General features: G+C 41.3%; 1 pseudogene; it reads left to right on the top strand.

Annotated features, from left to right (window-relative positions):
- The first annotated feature begins 11,405 nt into the window (after positions 1-11,405).
- LOC105995159 lies at positions 11,406-12,140 on the top strand (annotated as a pseudogene).
- Positions 12,141-14,219: the final 2,079 nt, after the last annotated feature.

Genomic DNA, 14,219 nt, shown 5'->3' with positions numbered 1-14,219 from the left:
TACAGGTACTGGAGCTTGAATTCAGGGCCTAGACACTGTCCCTTGTAAGGTATATTAAATAGGTAGGTTTCATTAGGTAGCCGATGAAGAGACCACAACACACTATTCAGGCAGGAAAAGAACTTTATTTATCAAACTGCTGTCCCCGCTGTGCATACTGGAGAGGCATGGCTGAAAAGGAAATGGAGACTCAACCCTGGGCCAGGACTTATCTGGGCCAGGAACCGGAAGAGGTGTGGCCAGGTGGGGGAAAGGTGTGGCCACACTGGATACTCCGCGGAAACTTAGCCAAGAGGTAGGGAGGTGTCCCTGTGCAGACCTTACATCCCTTAGGATTTTTTCCACAAAGTTGGTGTTCTACCACTTGAGCTACAGCTCCACATCTGGCTTTCTGGTGGTTAATTGGAGATGTGTATCACTGACTTTCCTGCTAGGGCTGGCTTTAAACTAAATGTCCTCAGATCTTAGCCTCCTGAGGATTCCAGGCATGAACTACTGGCACCTAGCCTGATAAACTCTTACTTGCCACTTAAGTGACTACGAAATGGCCTGGCCCACAATGAACTTTCCATATTCACTGTGAAGCAACATAATGAATGAATGAATGCAATACTAAATAAATAATTTGCCACTTTCTTCCCTTTTGTTCTCTTTCTGCTGTACATCTATCCTATGCTCACCATGGCAGTCATCCAGTGAAGGAAATGTGTGTGTGTGTGTGTGTGTGTGTGTGTGTGCGTGCGTGAGACATATGCATATGCATATGCACACATATGCATAGCACCCTGAGCTCTGCAGGAATGGGGTGTTATAACCTCTGTTGCGATAAGATTCTAGAGAACAGATCCTGCTCCTGTGTGCTTGCTGTTCATGTGCTTTACTTCTGCTATGCCCTGGGGTTCAGCAATTGAACTCCCATTTTCTGCCATACTGGCTAATATTTATTGTTTTCAGAGTGTACATAATTTATTAACAGGAGTTACAGCCATCCAGTGCTTTAAATTATACATGAAATCATAATAAAAATTTTAAAAGGTAACCAACATCCCTCCCTGATTTCAACTTTGTAGAGGGTAAATAATAACCATTGTTTATTTGTTCCTAAACAGATATTAGATCTTCCTTCCTTTACCTGAACTCAGTGTCTGTCTGGTGCTTTCGGCCGCTCCTTGGCATCTGTTCTGCTTCTGTAGGATGCCATGTTTTCTCCTGAAGCTTGGATCTAGACATTTCCAGAAAAGGCTGGCACTAAGCTTGATAGAAAAATTTCACTTCTAAAAATCAGAACCTCATTTTGAAGTACCTGGAAACACAAAGCAGTCATCTATATCTCTATATATATACCAAGATATCCATATATGCATATATCTACATATCTATTTATATATATAATATTGATGTGTAGATATCAATATATAGATCTATAAATGTACTGATATAGGGGCTGAATTCAGGGCCTTACATTCTTGCTTGGCTCCTTTGCTCAAAGCTGGCACTTTGCCACTTGAGCAACACTCTACTTCCAAGGAACTGCTCTTCTGTGTGCCAGTACTGAGGCTTGAATTCAGGGCCTAGGCATTGTCCCTTAGCTTGTTCACTCAAGGCCACTTGAGCCATATCTCCACTTCTGGCTTCTGTGGTAGTTAATTAGTGATTAAGAGTCTCATGGACTTTTCTGCATGGGATCTCTTTGACCAGTGATCCTCAGATCTTAGCTTCCTGAGTAGCTAAGATTAAGCAATCAGTGTCTGAAAAAAAAGTCACTTTATTTATTGATTTGTTGCCCCATGCTGGGACTGAGCTTGTCACTCATTGACTGACACTTTACCACCTAAGCCACATCTCCAACCCCAGAATCACTAATATTAATAGGCACTGTATGTAAATCTTCCATATACTGAATTGTTGAGAGTTCCTAGTATATTGGTTAAGACCATGGGTTGTAGCGACAAATGAAGCCAATTTTGAATTCTTTTTTTTTTTTTTTGGTTGTGGGGTTTGAACTCTGGGCCTGGACGCTGTCCCTGAGCTTTCGGCTCAAGGCTAGCACTCTACCACTTGAGCCACAGTGCCGCTCCAGGTTTTCTGGTAGTTTATTGGAGATAAGAGTCTCTCATGGACTTTCCTGCCCGGGCTGGCTTTGAACTGTGATCCTCAGATCTCAGCCTCCTGAGTAGCTAGGATTACAGGTGTGAGCCACCAGTGCCCCATCAAGTTTGACTTCTTACTAGCTATGTCACCAGCTACTTCACTTCCCTACACTCAATATCTGAAAGACTGCCCGTAAGCGGGAAAGGCAAAATGAAATCAAGATTACAAATAGAAAGCAGTGCTTCTCAAACTCTATGTGCACAGAGATAACCAGGGCCTTGCTAAAATGCAAACTCTGATTCAGTAGATGGAAACTGAGGCCTGAGACTCTGACTTTTTCTAGTAAGCTTTCTCTCTGGTGAAGCCACTGAAGCCAACCCTCTGTCTGCACTTTTATTACCTGGCACATTGTGAGTTCTTAAAAATTGTCATCTCTTCCATTATTCAGCGTGGTGATGATGGAAAGAGTATGCAGAGGGTATATATATATATATATATATATACACACATATATATATATATATATATATTTGGTGGTATTGGAGATGGAAAACTATAGACCTGATTGATGTTTGCTAGGAAAGTACCCTACCATTTAATTTATAACCACAAGTCTTTTTTTTTTTTTTTGGCAGTCATGGGGCTTGAAATCTGGGCCTGAGTGCTATCCCTAAGCTCTTCAAATAAAGGTAAGCACTCTACCACTTAATCCACAGCGCCACTTCTGGTTTTCTGAGGGGTTACTGGAGATTAGAGACTCACGGACTTTTCTTGCCTGGGCTGGCTTTGAACCGCAATCCTCAGATCTCAGCCTCCTGAGTAGCTAGGATTACAAGCGTGAGCCACCAGCACTCAGTACCTCAAATCATTTTTTTAATCTTTGTTTTTTCACATTGGATCTTGTACTTTGGTCTCCACTGTGGACTGTGATCTTTCTACCTCTACCTGCTGGTATTACAAGCATATGCCACCATGATTGGCTATGTGGTAGTTTTGGGCTTTTGTAACTTCCATCACTCATTAGAATTACATGATCATTTGAAAAGTATAGATGCATGTTTCTCATCTCAGAATATACTGGTAGGTATCTTAAGGCAGAATCTAGGAGCACTTGTAGCACTTCTTAAAGTACTTTAATGTGATCCAGGATAAAGTTATTTTATAGCCACTAAGAGACTATCCAAAGGTCTCCCTGGTAAAGAATTCTACTTTACCTGATGCCATTTTTAAATGTGCTGGCTGAATCATGACCATTAAGAGAAGAGAGCTGGGCACCACTGGCTCATGAGTATAATCCTAGCTACTCAGGAGGCTAAGATTTGAAGACAGAAAAATCCCTGTGAGACTCTTATCTCCAATTAACCACTCAAAAACCAGAAGTGGCACTGTGGCTGAAAATGCTAGCTTTGAGCAAAAGAGAGCTCAGGGACAACATCCTGGCCTTCCTGATTTCAAGCCCCACAACCAACAATAAATAAACAAATAGGTAGGTAGGTAGGTACAGGTAGGTAGGTAGGTAGGTAGGTAGATAGATAGACTAGCTACTCGGGCGTCTGAGATCTGAGGATCATGGTTCAAAGCCAGCCCAGGCAGGGAAGTCTGTGAGACTCTTACCTCCATTTAACCACCAAAAAAAAAACAGATGTGGAGATGTGGCTCAAGTAGTAGAGCGCTAGCCTTGAGCACACATGCCTAGGTACACCATCTGGGCCCTGAGTTCAAGCCCCATGACAGGAAGAAATAACAAAAAACAATAAAAATTTGGCCCTAGGCTGCTCTGGACTTTTAGCAATTCCATGGCCAATCCCTGTGGGCAAACTTTTAACAAGCAAAGGAAGAAAGGGTTAAAAATGACAAACACTATAGGGGATCCAACTCCATGATTTGCCATTTGTGGGTTCTTGGCACCGAACTTTAATTTTTTGTTCCTCAGAAACCTCATCTATAACATGGTAATAATCCCCAGCCCATCTACCTCACAAACACATGATTAAAGTGAAATACATTCTCTATAATCTAGCTATTAGAAGTGTGGACCACAAACCATCAATATCAGTATCACCTGAGTATATGCTTGAAACTCAGCCCCTCAGAAGGACTGAATAAGATCCAATTTTATACTGGTGGGTATGTTCACTAATACAACCACTTTGGAAAGCAGTCTTGGAGGTACCTCAGAAAGCTAAATATAGACCTCCCCTACGACCCAGCCATACCACTCCGAGGCATCTACCTTGAGCAACAGGAATCAGGACACAAGGATACATGCACCTCCACGTTCATTGCAGCACTGTTCACAATAGCCAAGATATGGAAACAACCCAGATGCCCCACTACTGATGAATGGATCAAAAAACTGTGGTACCTATATACAATATTATGCAGCCATTAGAAAGGACAAAATAATGGCATTTGTGGGGAAATGGATGGAACTAGAATAAATCATTTTAAGCGAGGGAAGCCAAGAGCAAAGAGACAAATGGCACATGGTTTCCCTGATATGTGGATGTTAAATCCAAAATGCAAGGAGATATGACAAAGTAAACAGGACTCAAGAAACAAAGGGCCTCCACTGAATTTGCCGTATCATTTCTAAATGACTCCGTGTTCTTGACCACACATTTGAGGGGGGTGTGTGTGTGTGTGTGTGTGTGTGTGTGTGTGTGTGTGTACCTGAAGGACGCTAGGAGGAGGGCACAGAGTCATAGGGAAATGGGAAAATATACAACAGAGGGGCCCATCAGCTGCACTGGACATTAACGAAAGGAACTAAGCATCTCAAGGGCAGCTATGGGAGGAAGGGAATGAGAGGGAAAGAGAGAACAGCTTACACTAAGCAAAAGGAAAGAAATGTACCTATCACCTAATTTGGAAGAAATAGTTGTATTGTCAAAGCTGATAGAATTCACAAACATTATAGACCATGATAATGACAATTTGGCTTATAAAGGTTGAAGTGTGTTTGAGATTTTAACTAAATATCACTATCTCACAATACTGTGAAATTTGTGTAATCACTTCATCTTAATAAAAAATTATATAAAAAATAAAAAGGCAAAAAAAATCCAATTTTAACAAAACCAGATGATTGCTACACCAAGATGGTAAACATTGCTTCATAGTATTTCATATATTAATAAGGGCTATAAGATGAATGAAAAAGGCTGGTCTGCACATGTGGCTCTCGGCAAGACCACTTGCCTAGCACATGCAAAGGCCTGGGTTCAATCCCTAGCACACAAAGAACAAGCTCTCTATTATTCATGAAAAATTAGAGACAGGTGCAAAAGCAACTAAATAATAATAATGCTAAATAATAAGTGCTAAATATTGTCCATACTTTTCTAGAAGCCATATCAATTGACCCTCTTTCTAGCTCTCAACATAATAATCAGTGCTCTCCAAATGTTTTCCAACATAAGAAATAAATAACAAGAACACCAATGAAGATGTGGTTCTAGCGGTAGAGTACCAGTCTTGAGCAAAACTGCTCATCAAGAATGCTCTCATTCTGAGTTCGTCTCATTACTAGCACAAAAATAAATAAATAACAATAATACTTATACATCAGAATGAAATAAAGGGACACAGTTGTGGAAGACAAGCTATTTATTTTGTGTACAGCTTCATCTGAGCCTTTGCAGAAATGCAGACTCTGAAATGAGGTTTCTACAAAGCTTCTAACAGACATGTAAGCAATAGATTGCCAACAAGAATTTAGAGCATAAAGAGGTAAACATGGGAATTCAAATCACTCACCTAAGCCCTGTCCCAGCAGCCGCAAGAGCCAGGGAGGAATAAATATCTCAGCATATCATAATCCATCTGTTTCATACTGGAATACCCTAACTTATCCCATTCAGAAATTCTGGGCCCAGAAATATTGCTCCTTGAACTCAATGGCACCTAGTGTTGGATACACATGCTGGGGTGTGGCTAAGGACATTCCTGCCTTCCCTGCATACACCAGTGTTCAGGGGGAAAGGAGGTACTGAAGCAGAAAAATAGGTGGTCCTCTAGCCAAGATACCCATCCAAGTAAGCCTAATGCCTCTCCAGAAGTGTAGCGTTGCATCACTTCCATGAACTTCCCCACATAATTGGTTTCATGGCAATATGAGCTGGTGTAGCATTTCTGCCCCTCAGCTTCGTGGGACTATGTCCAGTTTGGGCAGTGTTACATACTTTCTTCTTCCTGGACTCATCACATAAGATTTTAGGAAGACATTTAGACATTTATCTAAAAGAAAGGAATATATTCAATAAGCATTATCAAAAAAAAACCCTGAGGAGATTCAAATATTTTTTTATAGAATTGAATTTTACAGGAAAACTTAGCCTTAAGAAAAAAAAAACTTGGTTGTATAAAAAAAATTAACTTGGGCTGGGGAGGTGGCTCAGTGGTAGAATGCTTGCCTTGCATGCATGAGGCCCTGGGTTCGATTCCTCAGCACCACATAAGCAAAAGGAAAAAAGCCAGAAGTGGCGCTGTGGCTCAAGTGGCAGAGCGCTAGCCTGGAGCTGAAGAGCTGAGGGACAGTGCCCACACCCACAGTTCAGGCCCCACGACCGTACCCCCCCAAAAAAGGAAAAAAAATTAACCTCTAGCTGGGTACTAATGATTCATTCCTGTAATCCTAGCTACTTGGAATGCTGAGATCTGAGGCGTGTGGCTCAAAGAAGTCACCCTCCGAAGAAAAGTCTAAGATTCTTATGTCTAATTAACCACTCAAAAGCTGGAAGTGGAGGTGTAGCGAAGTGGTAGAGCCTCAGCCTTGAGAGAAAAAGTTGAGGGAAAGCACCCAGGTCCTGAGTTCAAGTCCTAGTCCCAGTACACACACACGTACACCCCCCCCCCACACACACGTACACACACAAAACCCAGTCCTGTAACAGTGGCAGTCACACAGATACTAATGCGAGACTGTTCTTACATGGATGTGTGTTCCACCTATTTGCTTCCCTAGGGCAGGCCTGTACCCCCTGTACAATTAACAGATTTCAATGGAGGAACTCAGTTTTAACAATACCAATGATACTGCCTTAGATTGTTTTTGTTGCTCGTTCGTTTTGATTTTTCAATTTCCTATTCTTTTTAATTCAGGGGAAATTATTTTTAATAAAACAGAAAAGAAAAAGAAAAAAGAAAACCTGGCTGCTCGATGACAAATATTTAAAAGTTTGGCTCTGCTGCCCTCTAGTGCCACATATTTTAATTTTCACTACTGAAAATGTAGAAAAAAAGTGAAGAAAATGTCCATATAGTTCCAGCTGAGGTACTAATCACACCTCCACTATTGGTTCCCCCCTCCCCCCCGGCAAACAGGTAAGGGTAGGACAGTATCTATACCTGGCCTTTTATTCACCTTGCAGTTTTAAGACTTAGACGGTCCTTATTAAGAGGCAAGCCTACTCAAGAAGATAGTCTATAAATCCTTTAAAACTTAAGCTAGTTCAAGAGGAAATACAATGTAGATTACTTTTTTAATGGTGCTGGCACTGGAGTTTGAACTTGGGGTTTTGCACCCTTGCTTCACCCTTGCTTCACTTTTCACTCAAGGTTGACACCCTGCCACTGATTCTTACTTCTACTTCCAGTGTGTGTGTGTGTGTGTGTGTGTGTGTGTGTGTGTGTGTTTGTGTGTGTGTGTGTGTGTTTCTGGTTAACTGGAGATAAGAATTTCATGAACTTGGGGTTTTGCACCCTTGCTTCACCCTTGCTTCACTTTTCACTCAAGGTTGACACCCTGCCACTGACTCTTACTTCTACTTCGTGTGTGTGTGTGTGTGTGTGTGTGTGTGTGTGTGTTTTTGGTTAACTGGAGATAAGAATTTCATGGACCTTTCTATGAGGACTGGCTTCAAAACTTGATCATTCAGATATCAGTGGGGATTGCATCCAGTGCCTGACATACTTTTACAGTGAGAAAGGATCAGGAAAGTCTATAGGAATTTGGTCATACAGCTGAATACAGGGAACCCTGGCTATTCCAAGGCTGGGGACCAGAAGCGTGAGTGTCAAAATGCTTCCTCAAAACCTTCCATGCTCCTGGATTTGAAGGATTAACATCTTGAAAGTGGCAATGTTACCCAAAGCAATTTGCAAATTCAATGCAATACTCATCAATATCCCAACAACATTTTTCAAGATATAAAGAAAGCAATCCTAAAATTCATATGGAATAACAAAAGACCTCAAATAGCAAAAACATTCCTTAGCAGGAAGAACAGTGCTGGAGGAATATCAATATCAAACTTCAAATTCTATTACAAAGCCATAGTAATACAAACAGCTTGGTACTGGCACAAGAATAGGTCCAAGGACCAATAGAAGACCCAGAAATAAACCCACAGACCTACATTTACCCAATATTTGATAAAGGAACCAAGAACACAGGATGGAAGAAAGACAGTCTCTTCAACAAATGGTGCTTGCAGAATTGGCTATACACATGCAGAAAACTGAAGTTAGATCCTTATATATTACCCTGCAACAGAATCTATTCCAAATGGATCAAAGACCTCAATGTAAGGCCAGATATCTGAAAATGTTGCAGGAAGAGATAGATGAAACACGAGTGGCTCAGGACAGGTGGAAACGTTTTAAGTAAAGATCCAGAATCACAACAAATTAAAGACTGGATAAATGGGATTACATCAAACTGAAGTGTTTCTGCAGGCAAAGGACATAGGCAACAAGATCAGTACTAAGTGCACCAAATAGGAGAAAATTTTTACATCAGAGAAGGGCCTCATATCTAAAATATACGTAGCACTCAAAAAATTAAACCCCCCAAAAATAACCCCTCAAAGAAACAACAACCCATATCATAAAAGGGCTAAAGACTTAAAGAGAGATTTCCCAGAAGTAAGAATGGCCAATAGACGCATGAAGAAATGTTCAACATCTCTGGCCATAAAAGAAATGCAAAGCAGCCGGGCACTGGTGGCTCATGCCTGTAATCCTAGCTACTCAGGAGACTGAGACCTGAGGATCGCAGTTCAAAACCAGTCCGGGCAGGAAAATTCATGAGACTCTAATCTCCAATAAACCACTAGAAAACCAGAAGTGATGCTGTGGCTCAAGTGGTAGAGCACTAGCCTTGAGCTGAAGAACTGAGGGACAGTGCCCAGGCCCAGAGTTCAAGCCCAAAGACTGACAAAAAAAAGAAAGAAAGAAATTAAAAACAAAACAACATTGAGACTTCACTTCACCTCAGTTAGAATGTCCATTATCAAGAAAACTAACAATAACAGGGATGTGGTCAAAAGGGAATGCTACTACACTGTTGGTGAGAATAGACTTGTTTAACCACTCTGGAAAGCAGTATGGAGAGTTCCTTAAAAGACTGAACATAAAATAGCTTTCCTATGACCCAGCAATTCCACTCTTGGGCATATATCCAATTGAACACAAACCTGGCCACACTAAAGCTACTAGCACAACCATATTTGTTGCAGCATTGATTCAACCCCTTAGTTGATAAATAGATCAAGAAAGTATGAGGTAGGTAGGTAGGTAGGTAGGTAGATAGACAGACAGACAGATAGATAGATAGATAGATAGATAGATAGATAGATAGATAGATAGATAGATAGATAGATAGATATGCAATTGACTTCTATGCTTTTATCTGAAGGAATGATACTGTACCATTCATAAGGAAATGGAAAGACTTGGAAAAAATTCTATTAAGTGAGGTAAGCCAGACCCTAAAAAACATAGATTGCATGGTTTTCCTCATTTGTTGTTGAAAGTGCTTATAAATCTACAAGTAGGGGCTGGGAAGGTGGCTCAGTGGTAGAGTGCTTGCCTTGCATGCATGAGGCCCTGGGTTCAATTCCTCAGCACCACATAAAAAGAAAAAGCCGGAAGTGGCACTGTGGCTCAAGTGGTAGAGCGCTAGCCTTGAGCTGAAGAGCTGAGGGCCAGCGCCCAGGCCCTGAGTTCAGGCTCCACGACTGACACAAAGAAAAGAAAGTAAGAAAGAAAGAAGGAAAGGTACTCACTACCTGATTTACGTATCTGTAATCCTTCTGTACATCACCTTTACAATAAAACAATTTAAAAAATGCTTCCTCTGCTCCTTCAAAAGTTGCCATTGTCTATCTAAGAGCAATGCCTCAAGCCAATAAAATTAGAGCATAGATCTTGAAATATGCAAAAGTCCCTATCACAACAGTTGACTCCCTTTAACATGAAATTGTGTTGACATCAAGAGCCATAGATTTGGAGTAAAAAAAAACAGATTACATGCTTCCCTTCTTTTATGTATGTGTGTGTGTGTGTGTGTGTGTGTGTGTGTATGTTAATCTTTTAATTATTATTATAAAAGTGATGTACAGAGGGGTTACAATTACATAAGTCAGGTAAAGTGTACATTTCTTTTTGGACAGTGTCATCCCTTCCCTCGCTCTCTCCCAGTTTAGGTGTCATCGTTCTATTAAGATATATCATAGCAGCCAGGCACCAATGATTCATGCCTGTAATCCTAGCTACTCAGGAGGCTGAGATCTAGGGATTGTGGTTCAAAGCCATCCCAGGCAGGAACATCGGTGAGTCTCTTATCTCCAATTAACTACCAGAAAACTGAAAGTGGCACTGTGGCTCGAGTGCTAGAGCACTAGCCTTGAGCTGAAAAACTCAGGGACAGCACCCAGGCCAAGTTCAAGACCCATGACCAATACACACACACACACACACACAAAACCATCTGGCTTGCTTTTCTCATCTGTAGACTGAGCATAATGGATGATTCTTTTCTCTATTAAATGTTGGGGAAACCATACCTTATGTAATGGTTTTCTTTATTAGCTTAGAGATCCCAGAGAACAGTGGGTTATGACTAGGGTTGAAGGTTAATGAAGGGTTATGCACAGAAAACAAACACTTGTCTTCTGACCTATGCCTGGTAACTTGGTGACTATTATTAGGTAGCCATCAGCAGAGTATGAAGTCTTTAACTTTTTAGCAAAATCAAGGAGAGAATTTGCAGGGTAAACAGGTCCCTATGAAAGAACTTCAGGGATCTGAAAATCCAAAAGTGGAATTCTATAGTAATACCTTAGAAACAAAGATAGGAAATCTTTTTTAAAAGGTAAGGGGATCATTAACATGGGAAAGATGACTGGAGATGAGAGAGATTCAAGTTATAGATAGCAGATGTGAGTTCTCCAAAGAAGAAATGCCAACAGCATCCAAATGTAGAATTCACAGAGATGGTTTAAGAGATAAAGAGGCTCAAGAGGCTTCAGAAGCTCTTGGAAAGGTGGTTCTAGATAGTGGTGCACAACAAAAAGAAAACGGTGAAACCATTCTCAATGACTTCTACGTGACTCATTTAAGAACAAGACATAAGCAAAGTTTTATCACATCAGACATATAAGAGAGAAAAGATTCCCTATTGGCCAATGAGTTAAAATCCAGAGTTATTTTTGACATTAGATATTATTATAATAGGAAAAATGCTCTGTCTAATGGTAAATGGCTTTAAACACCAATGGGTAATACTGACTCTAGAAGACACAATCTGGAAATAGAAGACTGGTACTAAGAGATCTGCCCTAATCCAATCCAAAAAATTAAGATTGCAGTTAGGGAATGCAATGTCATTTCCTCTAGGGATTGTTGATTTCCTGAAGCCTTGTGTACAGCAATGTTTTTTAAGTGTTAATGTACAGACTGCCTTTTGCTTCCTGACGCCACAGAGGTCGCACAGGTCAAGCCTGTGGTCAATGCCAACATGCGCTGTCACCTCCTACCTTCTGGCCGCCCTTGGGGGCAACTCCTCCCCCAGCACCAAAGACATTAAGAAGATCCTGGACAGCATGGGCATCGAGGCAGGCGATGACCAGCTTAACAAAGTAATCAGTGAGCTAAATGGGAAGAGCATTGAAGATGTCATGGCCCAGAGTGTTGGCAAGCTTGTTAGTGTGCCTGTAGACAGGGCTGTATTTGCTTCTGCTGCGCCTGGTTCTGCAGCTCCTGCTGCTGGTTCTGCCCCTGCTGCAGCAGAAGAGAAGAAAGATGAGAAGAATCTGAGGAGTTAGACAATGACACGGGATTTGGCCTGTTTGATTAAATTCCTGGTTCCCTGCAAATAAAGCCTTTTTATGTATGTTTAAAAAAAAAGTAGACTGTCAGCAGAGCTAGTGAAACTACAGAATCTTGAGCTGAAGGTATAGTTTAGTGTTAAGAGTGCTAGCCTAGCATGCATGGGGCCCTAGATTCAATTCCCAGCACAAATACACACACATACACACACACTTTCTGATTCAGCATGCCAGGGCAGGGCCTGTGAGTCTGCATTTCTAACAAGTTCCCAAAGGATGCTGATGCTGCTAGCCCTTGGTCTGCACTTTGGATAGCAAGAGTCCAGATTTCTGTTATGTTCTTTGGTAAATGGAAATAATTATTGAAGAGAATAGCACTGGGTTTTGTGTTGGATCAATTAAAGCAGATGAATTGCTAGTAACAAAGAAATGGGATTCTAAGTTACCTGCCTGCCTTGCTGGGTACTAGTGGCTCATGCCTGTAATCCTAGCTACTCAGGAGGCGGAGCCTTGAGAACAATGGTTCAAAGCCAGGCAGGAAAGTCTGTGAGACTCTTCTCTCCACTAAACTACCCAAAAAAAAAAACCCAAAAACTGGAAGTGGCGCTAGTAGAGTGCTAGCAGTAAAAGAAGCTCAGGGACAGAGTCCAGGATCTGAGTTCAAGCTCTAGGACCAGCACAACAAAACAACAGAAAATAAATGTTACCAGCCCTGTATCTGTGCTGGTGGCCAAATAACAGTATGCTCTTTTATAATTATTTATACACACTTAAGTAGAATATGCACAATTTTTCTATTTGGTTTTTACAACTTAAGCCTTTAAAATATGAAGTATGGCTGGGCTCTTGTGTCTCACACCTGTAATCTTAGCTACTCAGGAGGCTGAAATTTGAGGACTGCAGTTTGAAGCCAAGCAGAAAAGCCCCTGTGAGACCCTTATCTCCAATTAACCACTCAAAAACCAGAAGTGGAGCTGTAGCTCAAAGTGGTAGAGCATTAGCTTTGAGCAAAAGAGTTCAGGGACAGCACCCAGGCCCTGAGTTTAAGTCCCACAACCACTAAAAGAAAAATAAACTATGAAGTATAACTGAGAGCTGATGACTCACACCTTTAATCCTAGCTACTCAGGAAGCTGAGATCTGAGGATCATGGTTTGCAGCCAGCCCAGGCAGGAAAATCTATGAGAGACTTATCTCCAATTAACCAGCAAAAAGCCAGAAGTGGAACTGGGGCTCCAAAATGCCATTAAACTGAGGACTAGGGAAACTGCAGAATGCTTTTGAAAATTATAGCTTGGCACTAAATTTTGCACAAAACATTATATAATAGGCATATATTTTGATAGGGCTGAATGGACATCTCTGAATCTGTGCTTGATGCTCAAGATGTTTTGTTCAAGGTACATGTGACAGAAATGGGGAGGGAAGCAGGGGAGAAAAATTCAAGTATTTGAGAATTGTAGTCCTGGTCCTGCCCTTTGATGCATGTGCATTTGGCCAAGTTGCTGAACCTCTCAGCTTCTAGGTAGGGTCACCCTATTTCTCCTTTATGTACTTGAGAGCTTGTACAAATTCCTGTGGTCTTTAGCATGTTGTTTCTCTCACTCGGCAAATTCTCCTGAAGTGCTCTCACCCACTTGTATAACTTGGTACACCAACACCTGATATTCTTAGTCCAGTTCTTTTTGTGGTTTGTCTCCTGGTATATTTATCTTATTGCACAAAACTCAATGGTTCCACGTAAAGTTCAAAATATGCAGAGTTGAGATCACCATATTCACTTAGCTACTGTTTTAACTCTTTTTCTTTTTCTTTCCTTCCTTCCTTTAATCTCTTCCCTTCCTTCTTCTTTTAGAAACAGGAGCAGCTCAGGCTGCCCTCAAACGTCCACTCCTCCCACCGACAGAGTGCTGGAACTATAGGCAGGTGCCACCACGCCCAACTTCACTCTCCCCTCGATCTCAGATGCAAGCACTGCTACTTTTGCAACCTAAATATTTCTGGAATTCATTGCTCTGTGTAAATATCCCATAGGCAGCCTGACTTGGATGTATTCAAGGCCGAACTCATTCCTTT

This window comes from Dipodomys ordii, unplaced genomic scaffold (assembly GCF_000151885.1).
Source record: "Dipodomys ordii isolate 6190 unplaced genomic scaffold, Dord_2.0 Scaffold114, whole genome shotgun sequence".
NCBI classification, from domain to species: Eukaryota; Metazoa; Chordata; class Mammalia; order Rodentia; family Heteromyidae; genus Dipodomys; species Dipodomys ordii.
This window is presented reverse-complemented; position numbering and strand designations above follow the sequence as displayed.